Source organism: Epinephelus lanceolatus, chromosome 22 (genome assembly GCF_041903045.1).
Source record: "Epinephelus lanceolatus isolate andai-2023 chromosome 22, ASM4190304v1, whole genome shotgun sequence".
NCBI classification, from domain to species: Eukaryota; Metazoa; Chordata; class Actinopteri; order Perciformes; family Serranidae; genus Epinephelus; species Epinephelus lanceolatus.
Window position 1 is genome coordinate 1524343 of NC_135755.1, and position 16115 is coordinate 1540457.

Consider the following 16115-nt stretch of genomic DNA (forward strand, 5'->3'; position numbering starts at 1 on the left):
AACAAGTTCATCACGATCAGAGGCAACAGTGTCGGTTTGTTTTAAAGGTTGGTACGGAAAGTAACTGAGTACAACTGAGCTTTGAGGTACTTTACTTGAGTATTTCCACGACCACATTGCACGAGTGTGAAAGCAAATATGGGTTTGCTGAAACATACAATAGCTACATTTTTCCCAGCATCTGGGTTGACCAGTGAAGTAGCAGCCAGTGGCCAGTTAGCGAGCTGAGCTACCAGCAAGAAAAACAAAACTAAATTAAAGCTGCAAGCAGCGTTGGGCGGGACCTCGAACTCACGCCGTTTCGGCCTCCAGCTCACGTAGACAGTTATAGACAAAAGTTATAGACCATTTTAGACCCCAGCCAGTTTTGGTTTGATCTTTCTACGACATTCCTACAGGCCGCAGCGGTGTGTTGAGGTGGCGCTAGAGAGCCCATTTTGGCACTCTGGGGTTAATTTTATCATTTTATCAAATTTTTCGCAAGACCTGACAAGCATGCCAATTTTGGTGAGTTGTTGAGTGTGTTTAGGGGGTCAAATTTGGGTTTTAGGAGACGGCGGGAGAAAGAATTATAAAAATAAAAATATAAATAATAATAAAAACAGCTAGGAAGCTTATGGAGTCAACACTAGACCAAGTGTCTGCTTTCAGTTTGGTCCCACTAAAGTACACAAGGGAAACTTGCCAATTTATATCGCAACCGAGCCATTTTTGAAGCAATGGCTCAGCAAAGGGTGGAGAACAGCTACAACCATTCAAGCTGAACAGAGCGATCTCAGTGTGGACACTGGACACACATATTAAAGGGGACCTACAGTATTAGCAGGACATTGCTGTGTTTCCAGTCGTTTTTTACCCTCCAAACATGGATGTTTTTGAGAAACCCATCTCTGTGTTACTAACGCCTTTTTAGTCCTCAAATGTGGGTGATTTTTAGGGACTTGTCTCTGTGTTTCTTGCAGCCTTTAGCCCCCAAACGTGGGTGTTCTTTTAGAAACCCATCACTGTGTTTCCCGCTCAGATAGTGGCATGAAAAGTGGTTGTTTTTCAAAGACACTGCTGCTTATCCAGCGGGATTGATTGTGCTCCATCAAATGGGCATTTCAAGCCAAAACATGATCATCTTCTAACTACAACCAAGAGGTGTTTGGGGCCTAACCCTAATCAGTCTTAATGCACCATAATGTTTTGTCCATGTAAAGTGTCGACCACACAATGTAGACTTCATGTAAATCAGACAGTGTTTGTCACATGAGGCTGCTGTTGCCAATAGGTGGTGCTGTGACTATAACTTAATATGGGTATGCAGATGTCCTCAGGCCTGGACTCTTATTGGTCATGAGCAATCGTTGATTTCTTAAGACTGTACAGACTAAATCTGAAGTAGATCTGATTGATTCTCTAGAAGGGGTTTGGTAAAGTACAACAGCTGTCAATGGTAAAAAAAAATTGCAAAAATTGCACAGTAATTTCAAAATGGCCGACTTCCTGTTGGGTTTATCATTTGGCTCCAAGAGGCTTTTTTTGCACATTGTGTGATGTCACATCTGCCTCCAAAATTTGTTACAATACATCTATGTGGAATTTAAAGTTGTGGGCTTTTACTTCATATATACATATATATATATATATATATATATATATATATATATGTATATGGCTTCTAAGCTCTCCTGCACAATGTCCATTATTGAAAGTCTTATTTTATACACATATATATATATATATATATATATATATATATATACACATATATATATACACTACATATATTTATATACTAAATACATAAGACCTGAAGACATGAAGACTTCGCAGGCTGAAACATTCAGACTTTGATCTAACAAGGATTTATTTTGGATTTAAACAGATTCTAATAGATGCAGTAAAAGTGTTAATCAAGCTTGAAATCACCTACAGAGAAGAAGACTTAACTTCCTCTCATTGAGCCAGGTGAAATGCACTAGATGTCTATTTATTTATGGCTGTATTTTGTTATTTCTTGCATCTGTTGTCACAGTGTCAGGTGTTTCAATTCGCTTATTAGTATTCAGTCTGTGTGTAGTGGATCGACATTTTGACCCTGCAGGATTACAGAGATTTACATCCTCCTCCCCCGCCATCATCAAAACACTTTTACAAGTTAATACCTCAGGTACACACACACACACACACACACACACACACAGATGCAGGTCAGGTTGCTTGGCGGTGGTTTGTGTGTTTTAGTGAAGACCCGGAGGATTCGAGTCTGCCGCGTCCCCGTTTGAAGAGACGCTGACACGTTTACAGGGGAGTCCCAGCAGGAACCCTCTTCAGTCCTCAGATCATGTGAGCAGCTCAAAGGTTCCCCTCCTCCAGCTGACCTGCTTTCATGTTGCTCTCACTGTGGAGAGATCAGAGACCGAGGTGAAGGTGTGTAAGGATGAGCACATTCATACCTCCATATGTACATATATTGAATTTCCACATGTCAAACACATGTACATATGAAGTGAAAACATAAAATACATGTTCTCCCATGTACAAACATGAGAAGCTTTGAAATTGGATGTATATACATATACTAGACCATACCCATTATGTACAGCATACCATACCATGACTTAGTCATACCAAACATTAGAAAACAACACCAACATTGGTCCACAGGGGGAGCCACAGCGATCGGTCGCATTTTAGCCATTTTGAAGCATTTTTCTGTTGTTATAGCGCCACCCAGTTGCCAATTAGAGTTACATTTCTCCAGTCACCTTGAGGCGTCCTGTTCTACATATCTACCAAGTTTAGTAAAAATCCATATGGCGGTTAGGCCTAGATAAGAAATGAGCTCTCTAGCGCCCCCATTTTGTTTGATGGGGTCAATAATGGAGGGGTCCCCTCAGATTATGTGTGGTCATATGCCTACAAAGTTGCGTGGTGATGGGTGAAACCCTTGAGATGTTATACACCTTTATGTGATGAGCCACGCCCTCCGCAATATTCATTGCCTTATAGAAGCTCAGTTTTAGTAAGTTTTCCAACTTTTGCCAAGAGGGAACTTTAGATATTGGTCCCTAGATTATGTTCACCCAGTTTCATGCAGATCGCTCAAACTTCCTAGGAAGAGATCCATTTGAAGTGTTTTTCAAAAAATTCAAAATGGCGGAAAATCTCTATAAGCGGAAGTTATGGGTTCTTGAGGCAAATGTGTTCCTCATGAGGAGAGGCATCTCTGTGCAAAGTTTCATGTCTCTACCACATACGGGGCATGAGATATGCCCATTCAAAGTTTGACATTTCAATGGGTTGCTATAGCGCCCCCCTTTGGCCAATTGATGTAATATTGCTTCATTCGCATCCTCCCATGACCCTCTACCACTGTGCCAAATTTCACATGGATTGACCAAGTCAGTGAGGAGAAAAACATGGAACAGACACACACACACACACACACACACACACACACACAGTGTTCGTCATTATATAGTCAGATGAACATATTAACTACATGCTAACATTGGAACCCACAGTGCAGAAGCAGTGTTGGTCTTATAGGTGGCAGCTGAACTTGTTTGGCTTCATGTGCCACTGAGCAACTTTAACGAGGATGAACAGCGCCCCGTCTCCAATGCTGTGTCCAAATCTCGTTCTACATCCATGGACCTGACTCATTCTCACCCCTTACGTGTCAAATACTGATGCTGGGTCAGTGGCCTGAAAGTTTGTTTGAGTCATCCACCTCGACCTCGACCTCGACCCACCCTGTGCTGACAGTCTCACTCTTTATACAACAGCAGTTGCTCTGAGCTTCAAAAAATGCCACTGCCCAGTGCGCCTTATATTGCCGCTAAAGGGTGCCCCATTGCATCGGTATCTGTTGCCAAGGGCCGTTGACCAAGTCTTTGTATCTGACGAGTTGGGAGTGAGACCAGGTTACGGGAACGCACCGCAACCCCAGCAAAACTTTCACTTGAGCTGAGCTTTGAGCTGATTGCTAACAACGATTGGCTGTTGAATGTTAGTGATAGCTCATAATTAGCATCTCAAAACACTAACATTTACTGTGTAACATTTGTGTACACATGGGTATGACATCTGACACAGCTAAGGCTTAGCGTGTTTGCGTGTTCGTCATCATTCCCCTCCTTCATGTCTCCCTGTCTCTGTGCATGTTCCTTTCCTTCCTCCTTTTCTCCCTCCTCACTTGTTCCTGTCTCGTTCTCTCTCCATCTTTCCTCTTGACTTGTTTTCCTCTCTCTCTCTCTCTCTGTTTCCCTCACAGAGTCACGGACGGATGCTAATTGGCTTCTGATGCATTTTTAATGTTCAGCCACCCAACCACTCTGCCTGCCACCATGTGTGTGTGTGTGCGTGTGTGACAGTTAGATTGTGTATTGTCAGTGTGCATGTTGCAAAGTGTGATCATGCTGGTATTTGCACTGCCGTCTGAAGTAAATGTGGTGTGTGAATGTGCATCTGCCCGCATGTTGTGGTGTGTAATCTCGTGACAGGAAGTCAATTTGTACTCATCTGTTCGTGCTTCAATCCCAGCGGACGCCTTAATGGCTGGCAGAGAGTGTGTTGGGCGGCAGGAAGTCAGACAGGAGAGTTTCTTCTCCCGTCGCTGCTCAAAGTTTGTGGTTAACAGCTCTTCCACAATCTATTTGACGCTTCATTAAATGAACTCGTGGTGTCCGGAAAACTGGGTCACTGGTGTGTAAGTGACAGATTTCACATTTCTCTCTTGCACTCCTGTGACATGGTCGACTTATGATGGACAGGTTTTATAAAACTGATTGAAACAGATGCAGCAGAACACGAGATATCATATTCCTCCTTGTCAACATCTGGCGCCTCGACCCAGTCTCACTCCAAAGTCGTTGAAAACGTGTGTGTGTTGGCTAAACGTAACCACGTGTGTGTGTCGGCTAAACGTAACTAAGTGTGTGTGTCGGCTAAACGTAACCACGTGTGTGTGTCGGCTAAACGTAACTAAGTGTGTGAGTCGGCTAAACGTAACCACGTGTGTGTGTCGGCTAAACGTAACCAACCTTGTGTGTCGACTAAACGTAACCACGTGTGTGTGTGTTGGCTAAACATAACCACGTGTGTGTGTGTGTTGGCTAAACGTAACCACGTGTGTGTGTCGGCTAAACGTAGCCACGTGTGTGTGTCGGCTAAATGTAACCACGTGTGTGTGTCGGCTAAACGTAACCACATGTGTGTGTCGGCTAAACGTAACCACGTGTGTGTGTCGGCTAAACGTAACCACGTGTGTGTGTCGGCTAAACGTAACTAAGTGTGTGAGTCGGCTAAACGTAACCACGTGTGTGTGTCGGCTAAATGTAACCAACCTTGTGTGTCGACTAAACGTAACCACGTGTGTGTGTGTTGGCTAAACATAACCACGTGTGTGTGTGTGTTGGCTAAACGTAACCACGTGTGTGTGTCGGCTAAACGTAACCACGTGTGTGTGTGTTGGCTAAACATAACCACGTGTGTGTGTCGGCTAAACATAGCCACGTGTGTGTGTCGGCTAAATGTAACCACGTGTGTGTGTCGGCTAAACGTAACCACGTGTGTGTGTCGGCTAAACGTAACCACGTGTGTGTGTTGACTAAACGTAACCACGTGTGTGTGTGTTGGCGAAACGTAACCACGTGTGTGTGTCGTCTAAGCGTAACCACGTGTGTGTGTCAGCTAAACGTAACCATGTGTGTGTGTTGTCTAAATGTAACCACGTGTGTGTGTTGGCTAAACGTAACCACGTGTGTGTGTCGGCTAAACGTAACCATGTGTGTGTGTTGTCTAAATGTAACCACGTGTGTGTGTTGGCTAAACGTAACCACGTGTGTGTGTCGGCTAAACGTAACCACGTGTCTGTGTCGGCTAAACGTAACCACGTGTGTGTGTCGGCTAAACGTAACCACGTGTGTGTGTTGGCTAAACATAACCACGTGTGTGTGTCGGCTAAACGTAACCATGTGTGTGTGTTGTCTAAATGTAACCACGTGTCTGTGTTGGCTAAACGTAACCACGTGTGTGTGTCGGCTAAACGTAACTAAGTGTGTGTGTCGGCTAAATGTAACCACGTGTGTGTGTCGGCTAAACGTAACCACGTGTGTGTGTCGGCTAAACGTAACGACGTGTGTGTGTCGGCTAAACGTAACGACGTGTGTGTGTGTTGGCGAAACGTAACCACGTGTGTGTGTCGTCTAAGCGTAACCACGTGTGTGTGTCAGCTAAACGTAGCCACATGTGTGTGTCGGCTAAACATAACCACATGTGTGTGTGTTGGCTAAACGTAACCACGTGTGTGTGTGTGTCGGCTAAGCGTAACCACGTGTGTGTGTGTCGGCTAAACATAGCCACGTGTGTGTGTCGTCTAAGCGTAACCACGTGTGTGTGTCGGCTAAACGTAGCCACGTGTGTGTGTGTCGGCTAAACGTAACCACGTGTGTGTGTGTCGGCTAAACGTAACCACGTGTGTGTGTTGGCTAAACGTAGCCACGTGTGTGTGTGTCGGCTAAACGTAACCACGTGTGTGTATCGGCTAAACGTAGCCACGTGTGTGTGTGTCGGCTAAACGTAACCACGTGTGTGTGTCGGCTAAACGTAACCATGTGTGTGTGTTGTCTAAATGTAACCACGTGTGTGTGTTGGCTAAACGTAACCACGTGTGTGTGTCGGCTAAACGTAACCATGTGTGTGTGTTGTCTAAATGTAACCACGTGTGTGTGTTGGCTAAACGTAACCACGTGTCTGTGTCGGCTAAACGTAACCATGTGTGTGTGTTGTCTAAATGTAACCACGTGTGTGTGTCGGCTAAACGTAACCATGTGTGTGTGTTGTCTAAATGTAACCACGTGTGTGTGTTGGCTAAACGTAACCACGTGTCTGTGTCGGCTAAACGTAACCATGTGTGTGTGTTGTCTAAATGTAACCACGTGTGTGTGTTGGCTAAACGTAACCACGTGTGTGTGTTGTCTAAACGTAACCATGTGTGTGTGTTGTCTAAATGTAACCACGTGTGTGTGTTGGCTAAACGTAACCACGTGTGTGTGTCGGCTAAATGTAATTTGTGAATCTTTCCTCTCTCTGGTCCTCCAACATGCCTCACAGGCTCTGCCTTGACTCTGCAGCTTGGCTCCTTCCACAGCCTCTACGCTGCCTCCAGTAAGCCCCTCAGACTCAGGCTGAGCTCTGCTCCTCAGGCACATAAGCAGTGTGAGGGCGGGAGGTCAGCGGTGTCCCTGCCCACAGCCGAGGGCTTTCTGCCTGCTCTCCTCAAGTGTCTCAAGTCCAGCTGCTCTAGCATCAACCTTTGTACAGCTCCATGTTGGCTTTAGAGACACGAGAGAGAAGTGTGTTTTTACTCGACGTGATCATAAACCAGAAGTCAAAGTCTGGTGTCTAATCAGTGGTTCATAAGCCGCTCAGTGACGGAGTCTGTTTTTTCTCTTCTGAATAAAAATGAACAAATAAACGATAGAAAAGATAAAGAAAACAAAGATAACGAGGTATCAAATCAACAGCAAACAGATGTGACAGGTAACGAAGGAATCAGTTCATTATTGTGGCGATCACCTGGTTTCAAGATGACATCACTGTGCACGTTAGGGATGAATATAAATTCATCTCCTGCTGCGCCAAACCAAAAATCTGTACCTCACCCCAACACGACTGTGTGTGTGTGTGTGTGTGTGTGTGTGGTTAATTACAATATGAATAGAAGGCTGGATTTCATTTTCACGTTCTTACAGTACGTGTGTGTAGATATTTGTTCCTGGAGGCCTGTCAGAAATAAATCAGCTGTTTCCTGCATGATGAACATTTTAATTTGTGCGTGTCTGCTTCAGTGTGAGTGTGTGTCTGTGTTCTGTTTGTAATGAGATAATAGATGTCTGCGATAACACATCATGAGACCACTCTCTCTCACACTTAGATTTGTTTTCTATACTTGTGAGGACCAGTGGTGATTGCGATAGGACCTAGCGCTAGTTTCTCCGACACTCTAGACACTCTTGTCTTTTCTTACTGACGCTTTTATGTTTAAAATTCATTACAGCACGCTCGGCTTGCAGATTCAATTCAATTTTATTCATAAAGCCCAATATCACAAATAACAATTTGCCTCAGAGGCTTTACAGCATACAACACCCCTCCACCTCTGTCCTTTGGACCCTCACAGCTGATCAGGAAAAACTCCCCCCAAAAAAACCTTTAACGTGGAAAAAAAGATGTGCTCAGGTTATCAAGTTTGGAGTTAAAATTCCTGATTTCTGTGGTGTTATCCTGGTAGAGAACGCAGCAATGTCTCTGGCAAAAGCAAATGTTATTTGCGGTGCTATCTATCCTGCTAATAAACATGCATGTTTGTCGGCTAAAAACTGCTGGAAAAACAATAATGTGTTGCTGAAAAAACACCCACATTTGTCAGCTAGGTAGCTGAAAAAAAATAAAACAAAAAAAAAAACGCAAACAAGCATGTCAGCTAAAAATCCGCTGGAAAAACAATGATGGCTTGCTGCAAAACGATGCTGGGAAAACGATGTGTTGCTAAAAACCACAAGCATTTGTCGGCTGAAAAGACGATGACAGTTTGCTAAAAAAACACCCATGTTTGTCGGCTACAAAGCCACTGAAACAACAATGACGGGTTGCTAAAAACCGCCAAGGTTTGTTAGCTAGAGAGCTGCTGGAAAAACAGTGATGGGTTGCTCAAAAACACACCCACATCTATTGGCTTAAAAGACGCTGGAAGAACAACAGGTTGCCAAAAAACACCCACGCTTGTCACTTAGATACCCGCTGGAGAGACAATGTGTTGCTTAAAAATCACAGAAGTTTGTTGGCTAAAAAGTCGTTGGAAAAACGATGACAGGTTGCTAGAAGACACCCACATTTGTCGGTATAAGGCTGCTGACAAACAATGGAAAAATTGTCAGCTAGAAATTCACTGGAAAAACAATGATGGGTTGTTAAAAAACAACCATGTTTGTCAGCAAAAAAATTTGCTGGAAAAGCAATGATAGATTGCTAAAATTGCCAAATTGTGCAGACTAAGACGCCACTGGGAAAACAACGATAGGTCATTAAAAACACACCCACATCTGTCAGCTGAAAATCTGCTGGAAAAACAATGATGTGTTGTTAAAAAAAAAAAAAACACCTACTGTATGTTTGTCAGCTGAAAATCTGCTAGAAAAACAATGATGGGTTGCGAAAATCACCAAAGTTGGTTGGCTAGAGAGTTGCTGGAAAAACAACATGTTGCCAAAAAACACCCACGCTTGTCGCCTAGAAACCTGCTGGAAAGCCAATGTGTTGCTAAAAAACAAGGAAGTTTGTTGGCTAAAAATTTGCTGGAAAAAAGATGACGATCACTGAAAACACCCACATTCATTGGTTTAAAAGCTGTTGGAAAAACAATGATGTGTTGCTAAAACAGACAGATGTTTGTTGGCTAAAATGTCGTTGGAAAAACAATGACAGGTTGCTAGAAAACACCCACATTTGTCGGTTTAAAGGCTGCTGACAAACAGTGGATCACTAAAAAACACACTCACACTGGTCAGCTAGAAAGCCACTGGAGAAACAATGATGGGTTGCTAAAAAACAACCATGTTTGTCAACAAAAAATTTTCTGGAAAAGCAATGATAGATTGCAAAAATTGCCAAAGTTTGCTGACTAAGACGCCACTGGGAAAACAACGATGGGTCACTAAAAACACACCCACATGTGTCAGCTGAAAATCTGCTGGAAAAACAATGATAGGTTGTTAAAAAACAACCATGTTTGTCAATAAAAAATTTGCTGGAAAAGCAGTGATAGATTGCTAAAATTGCCAAATTTTGCACTGGGAAAACAACGTCACTTAAAAACACCCACATCTGTCAGCTGAAAATCCGCTGGAAAAACAATGGAAGGTTGCTAGAAAACACCCACATTTGTCAACTTATCTATAAAGCTGCTGGAAAAACAAGGGGTTGCCAAATAAAGAAAATGTTTCTTTGCTAACAAGTCCCTGGTAAACCATAACAGGTCACCACAAACACTCACATTTGTTGGTTAAAACGCCCCTGGAGAAACAACGGTTCTGAAAAAATAACAGTGACAGGTCACTACAATAAAACAAAGGGTTTTGTTGTTTGTTGGTCTGGAACAGTGGTCTGCAGCTTGGCAGACGTCTCGCCTCTGTGCCACACCATCCACCCTCCCCTCCACCTCCTGATGACCCATTCACTACATCACTTTAGAAACATTATATGATGCATGTGAAATGGATTCCCTTTGAACACAGGCATATTTCTGAGGTAGCAATCTGAATCACTTGCCAGAGCCTTTTCTCCCCAACACATTTTTAGAGGCTCTGCTCTTTTTACAGGCCTCAGTGTAAACGCACCGCCTGCACTGTCTGTATTCATGCCCCTCGTCAGGACTGTCATTGACCTTTACTTGAATCCAGTTCTAACCTAAACCCTCTTTGCTAACCCTCAAACAGTCCTTTAAAGAAATAAAGGACAAGACGTTTCTCTGTTTCTACAACGTCTTCACTTTGCACATACGTCCTATTTTACAAACATGTCCTCACTTGGCAAAATTGCTTCTTACTTTGCAGAATGTCCCCACGTTCCACACATCTCCTCCTCAAGTGTCTTCGAACTTTCCAAAACGCACTCACTTTCTAAAATATATCCTCACTCTCTTAAAGTCCTTGCTTTTTATAGATGTCCTACTTTTCTAAAACTGTTCTCATTTTCTTAACAAGTCTTGGTGTACAGAAATATGTTGTCACTTTCCAAAACTGATCTCACTTTTGCAATTTTTCTTAATGTTCTCAAAATGTCCCCACACTCTAAAAGTTTCCTCACGTTCCCTGGCATCGAGCTGCCATTTGTCCTGGTTCTAATTCTTCAAACTGTGTTCAGCGAGATGTGAATTATCCTGAGTAGCTGAAGTTTGGTATCTTCCACGGAGAAAAACAAATAACAGACACATCTTTTCAGACTTAGAGAGGTTACAGAAAGTCAGCAGCCGCGGTCAAGGTGTGAAGACGACTCCTGAATAATCTATGAACACTTCCTTTACACATTAAACCTACTATACTTTAATAATGCGCCGAGCCTGAACGCTCATCCTGAGAGACGAGTCGATTCCCCGCAGTGCGGAGGTCGAAAGTTCAGCACCAAACAAAAACACTGTCACCTACATTGTTGTGACACTGGGGAGGATTTAATGATTTCAGAAGGCATCATGGGATTTGGATGCAGTCTCAGAACTTGCTGAGCTTATTAATTATGAATGGTGTGAAGAGTAATGCTGCAGACGGAACATAATCTTTTGACATCATATCTTCTCTCTCAGGACGGTTCTGGTTCAACTTTTATTTACTCAGAAACACTAATGTCAAAAAAGCTTTGCTCAGACAAGTTCATGAAAAACAAGTCGAATAAACTCTTAAAGCTCCTGAACATCTTCCCATCTTTAGTCAGGCAAACTGGGAGAATACCAGTTCTTATTCATTCAATTCATCAAATCCGAAATTCTCCTTTTACGAGAAGAAGTCATATTATTGGTGGAGGTAATGATACACCAGTGATGACATATTTATGAAAGCAGGCATCGACTTTTGCCAATAAACAACTGACAACGCGACACGCTGTCCCTTTAAGTTTGTAACCAACATGATACCTTTTAATCTCAATGGAATCTCCTGACACAAATGTATATATGACACAAAAAGGCAATTTATTATTTTGGAAAGTAGAAATATGCTTGGCCGGTGAGTCACAAAGTTAATTTCAGACACTGTTAGGCTGACAAATCTGCTACATCTGAAAGAGCTGTTGAGATATTTGGGTCTGGAGCAAAGTGGTGGACTGATGGATGGGCCAACATGCGCAAGAAGAGAAAATGATTCTGATGTAAAAGTGAAAGAAAATGTCATTTCTCATATCAGATGCCGTAACACTGTGCAACAAAGTACCGCGGGACACAAGATTACAACATGCATTTTTCATGTCACGGGGCCTCTGAGTTTCTCGGCATCATGGCTCAGTTGTTTTGATGTTGTGTGTTTGGTAAGTAGAACAGCTTCCCCAAGGAGAGCAGAGGTCTCCAGTTCAGCGGGAACAACACAGCCTGTCACTTTACATTATCCCAGCAATGAGAGGTTGCACCAGGCCGTGGCCTCAGCTCTGGCTTTTGCTCCCCTCTGCTTCCCTCAGCTTATTTTCTGCCTTGTCAAGCCTCTGTCTCTGGACTGTGGCCTGTGGAGATGTGTCACTGTGTGGCTCGAAGGACAAAGGCAGTAACCTATGCGGAGATGTAAATACAGACTACAGTCTAGCATTTGAGAGCATTGATTGAGTTTTGGCCTGAAAAGGGTCAGAAAAATCAAAGTCAAGCCAACCTGACACTGTTGTGGATGAAACTCTTTTGTTTTCCACCTGCTCTGCACGTCAAGAAGAGGCAAGTCATTTTACTACTTCTATTACTGAAAAGTCCAACCAGTTACAACCATCATGTTTTTACAGGTGAAGTGTGTCAGATTTGAGGGGATTTGGTGGCGTCTAGCAGCGACTTGCAGATCTCAACCAGCTAAAAACTTCTGCTGGCCAGAATTGAGACTCACATAGGGCTTGAGAAACAATGACTTGGTTCCACCAAATGTTCATGGTTTGCAAAAACAACGATACCAAATAAAAAAGCAATGTTTCACGTTAATGGGACCTTTACAATCAAGTCGTTTCACCTCTCTAACTCCGTTTGGTATTGCCGGATTCAGGAAGCTCTCGACTTTTCAAAAATAACATCGTTTTTCTTTTATTTATTATGTAAATAATAATAATATGGTGATATTTTATGGTGTTTCTGTGTCATAAACAACATCAGCTATCATAATCACACCTGATTTCAATAAGGTACAATGTTTGAAGCTGGCTGAGTGTTGTTTGATCACTGATAGGACTGTTTTGAAGCCGAGTGACCGACTTGTCATTTGGAGCTCCGCCTGGATCTTTTCATGGTAAAAACACTGTAGAATGGTCATACTTTGAGCAGTCTTCTTCAAATTTGAAACAAGTGTTCATTGATAGTGTGCCTACAGCCCCACAGTGTCATTTACCTGCTCAGATGAAGCCACAGACAGTTATTCATCCTGAAACACATTTTTTATTTTATTTTAGGCAAAATCTTCAACTTTTTACTGACTTCAGAGGCCCATTACTCTGTCTCTGTATCACCTAGAGTGTTTCTGTTTCTGAAAGTGTCAGAAACACTCTGTCTCTGTATCACCTAGAGTGTTTCTGACACTTTCACAAGAAACTTCAGGGAGTTTTCTTTCTGGCAAGACCTCATGCATGCATGTAGTCAGAGCGGTTCAGAAGCTACTGTCATTTTAATTTGGGTATGTCATTTTAGGCGTTTTTGCTACAAAATGGGGGTGGAGTTAAATCTACAAGAGTGCACGTAGTTTTCAAGGACACCTCAGGAGTCCAGATCCTCACCAGCACCCTGTTTCCTCTGATCAGGTATGAACACGCTTTATCATAATTCTGGATCAAGTCCACAACTTAAAGAAAACAACCAAATAAAGAAACTTTTAATGATTTTTACAGTCTGTTGACAGTTAGATCAGATAGTGTTGGGGCACGAAATCGGTGTCACCCACCTGAAGCAGCTCTAAGTACTTGCTAATCTGAGATCAAAACAAGGCAACACACACACACACACACACACACATGCACACACACTATTGGCTCTCCCAACATCTCAAAGTAATTTAGAGAAACAAACAGCAGTAGCTGCTGGGAAATAAAGGCAGGATGAAAAGAGAATGTTAATGATCTCACTGTGGGACGTCTGCACATCGCCTGCACCCCTGAACCAAACCTCAGTTGGATAAAAATAAATGAAACTCTACAGTTAAATGTAACCAGACACAACCTTCTCCTCGCTGTACAATCCAATATAACAAAGTATCTGTTGTACCTGTGTTTGGGCTGAAAGCAACGTTAGAGGCAGCATGAGTTCATTAGCCCAGTTCCAGACCTCTGAATGACCACAGCTCCTTTCTGTTGTTTTCATGGATGGAGCAACAGTTGACCGATCAGAGCTTTGTAGGTGGAATTAAGAACTGGGACGTCCTCTTCTTACACAGCTGGCCTTCCTTAAAAATAGCAACAGAGACACTTCTTATTTCGACAAGCACAGATTGAATGGACGCATTGATGCAGGCTCATGTATGTTGACTTTCAACATTAAGTGTTAAATCCAACGATAGCAGCCGCTGCTGCAGCCTCGAGGTCATGGAAATAGTTGGGGGACAAATCTGTAAAGGCCCTGACACACGTCGACCAAAGTCGGGCCGTCGGTGAGCGTCTGTTTTTGTGGTGTGTCCCGCACTGTCAGCACTTTGGCGTCAGTGGCTTTTCGGCCGATTGAGCATGTTGAATCGGCGGCGGAGCTTGTCGGTGAGAGAGATCACTCTGATTGGCTGTTCAGGTTTTATTTCCTCGCCCCTGTAGCGAGTGAATCTGCCTGTAGTGAAACCGGGGCTAACCGGTGCTTCCTCCTCAGGCTCCACTTCACTCAGCTGCCCCACAGACCCGCTGCTTCTTCACACTTTAACCTGAATAACAAACCGGAGCTAGCTGGGAGCGGCTAGCGGAGCGTTAGCCGCAGCATGACCGGAGGGAAGCACAGCCAGTTAGCCTCCGCTAGTCTCTGAGCTAGCCCCGGCTCTCCGTTTGGATCCAACCGGAGCACCGAGCCCTGGTTTGTTATTCAGGTTAAAGTGGGAAGAAGCAGCGGGTTTATCGGGCAGCTGAGTGAAGTGGAGCCTGCGGAGGAAACACCGGGACCGTCTGGATGTAATAGTCCGTGGAGGTGCTGCGGTGCTCGGCTGCACAGATAGGAAACCCCTCGGCTGACAGGATGTACCACTCTCTCACTCCGCTCTCTCTCACGCAGGCGCAGAACGTACGTGCTACTTGGCCGTCGGATGTAGTCCGTGTAGTGTGTTCAAATGCAACTGACACAGGGCGACGTGAGGCGACGTAGACGACGCAACAGTTGGCTTTTGTCGCCGCTAGTTCTTTGATGTCGGTTTGGTGTGTCCGCACCTTAAGTCCCTACTGATTGGTTTGAGCAAAACAAACTAGAACGGGCAATTTCTTCAGAAAATGTATGTGATTGTTTGTAGCTGCTACTGTTTAAATGTTATGGGAAGATATTCCATTGTTGCAAAAAGTCAAACGCTTAAATTGGCCCTGCAGAGCCCAGTGGAGCCACGTGCACCAACTGGCCTTTACTAAGCCTGGTCCTTGATCCTAAATCGGTCTGATGATCACTGAATTACAGTCTTTTAAAGTTGCATCTTTAAGATTCTGGCGGCACCTGTGGATGTTAACCCATCGTATTTCACAGAGTTGTTGGATGTTGATTGAGTTGCAATTGCATGTTACATTCAAGAGTTGTGGCAGTTTGGGTTTATTATAAAAAAGCTGAAATGTACAGACAACAGAAGAAGAAAGAGTCATGTGCTGATCAGGGGACCCAGTGTGATAACAACTGCAGCTTTTCTTTAGAGCTAACGAATGCTGACACAGGGAAATAGGACACTGGCGCATCATACTGTTTCCAAGGCTGTAAATAGCATAAAGAGCAAACAAAGCCAAAGGAAGAAGCAAATTAATGAGATAAGACATGAAAAAAAGGCAGGAACAAAGGAAGTTTGACCCGCCCTACTTACCCTGTGAGCTCCCTCGTCTTGCTGTTAAACTGTGTTTGAATAACTGAAGCCCGCTGCATTCGGCTCGTGGAAACTGTTTGAACAGAACAGTGGGTGTCTTTGCATTTTTAGTTTGGTGCCTTCATGGTTTCGAAATCTCAGCGTGCAGCTCAGCGGGAAGCCGAGCCTCGAGCCTGGTGGGAAGACACAAGTTCAGTGTTAATAACATCATCAGGGAGCGTTTGTGATGCTGTGCTTTTAATATTTGATTATTTTATCCTGGGTAACGGGTCACTTCACACAACTTTGTAATGCAGCATGTTCATTCAGTACATGTGTTGAGAGGAGACTTGGTGCCATATATTGGTTAGGAGAGGAATGAGGGGGTTGGGGCAT

The 16115-nt window shown here is 43.6% G+C and overlaps 1 long non-coding RNA gene across 1 annotated transcript; it reads right to left on the reverse strand.

Annotated features, from left to right (window-relative positions):
• Positions 1–1825: 1825 nt before the first annotated feature.
• Positions 1826–15910, reverse strand: LOC144459703 (uncharacterized). Its single transcript, XR_013488527.1, has 3 exons — positions 15741–15910; positions 13979–14156; positions 1826–2386 (listed from the first exon to the last, which is right to left on the reverse strand). It is a non-coding gene; the product is annotated as an uncharacterized LOC144459703 (long non-coding RNA).
• Between the last annotated feature and the right edge of the window lie 205 nt (positions 15911–16115).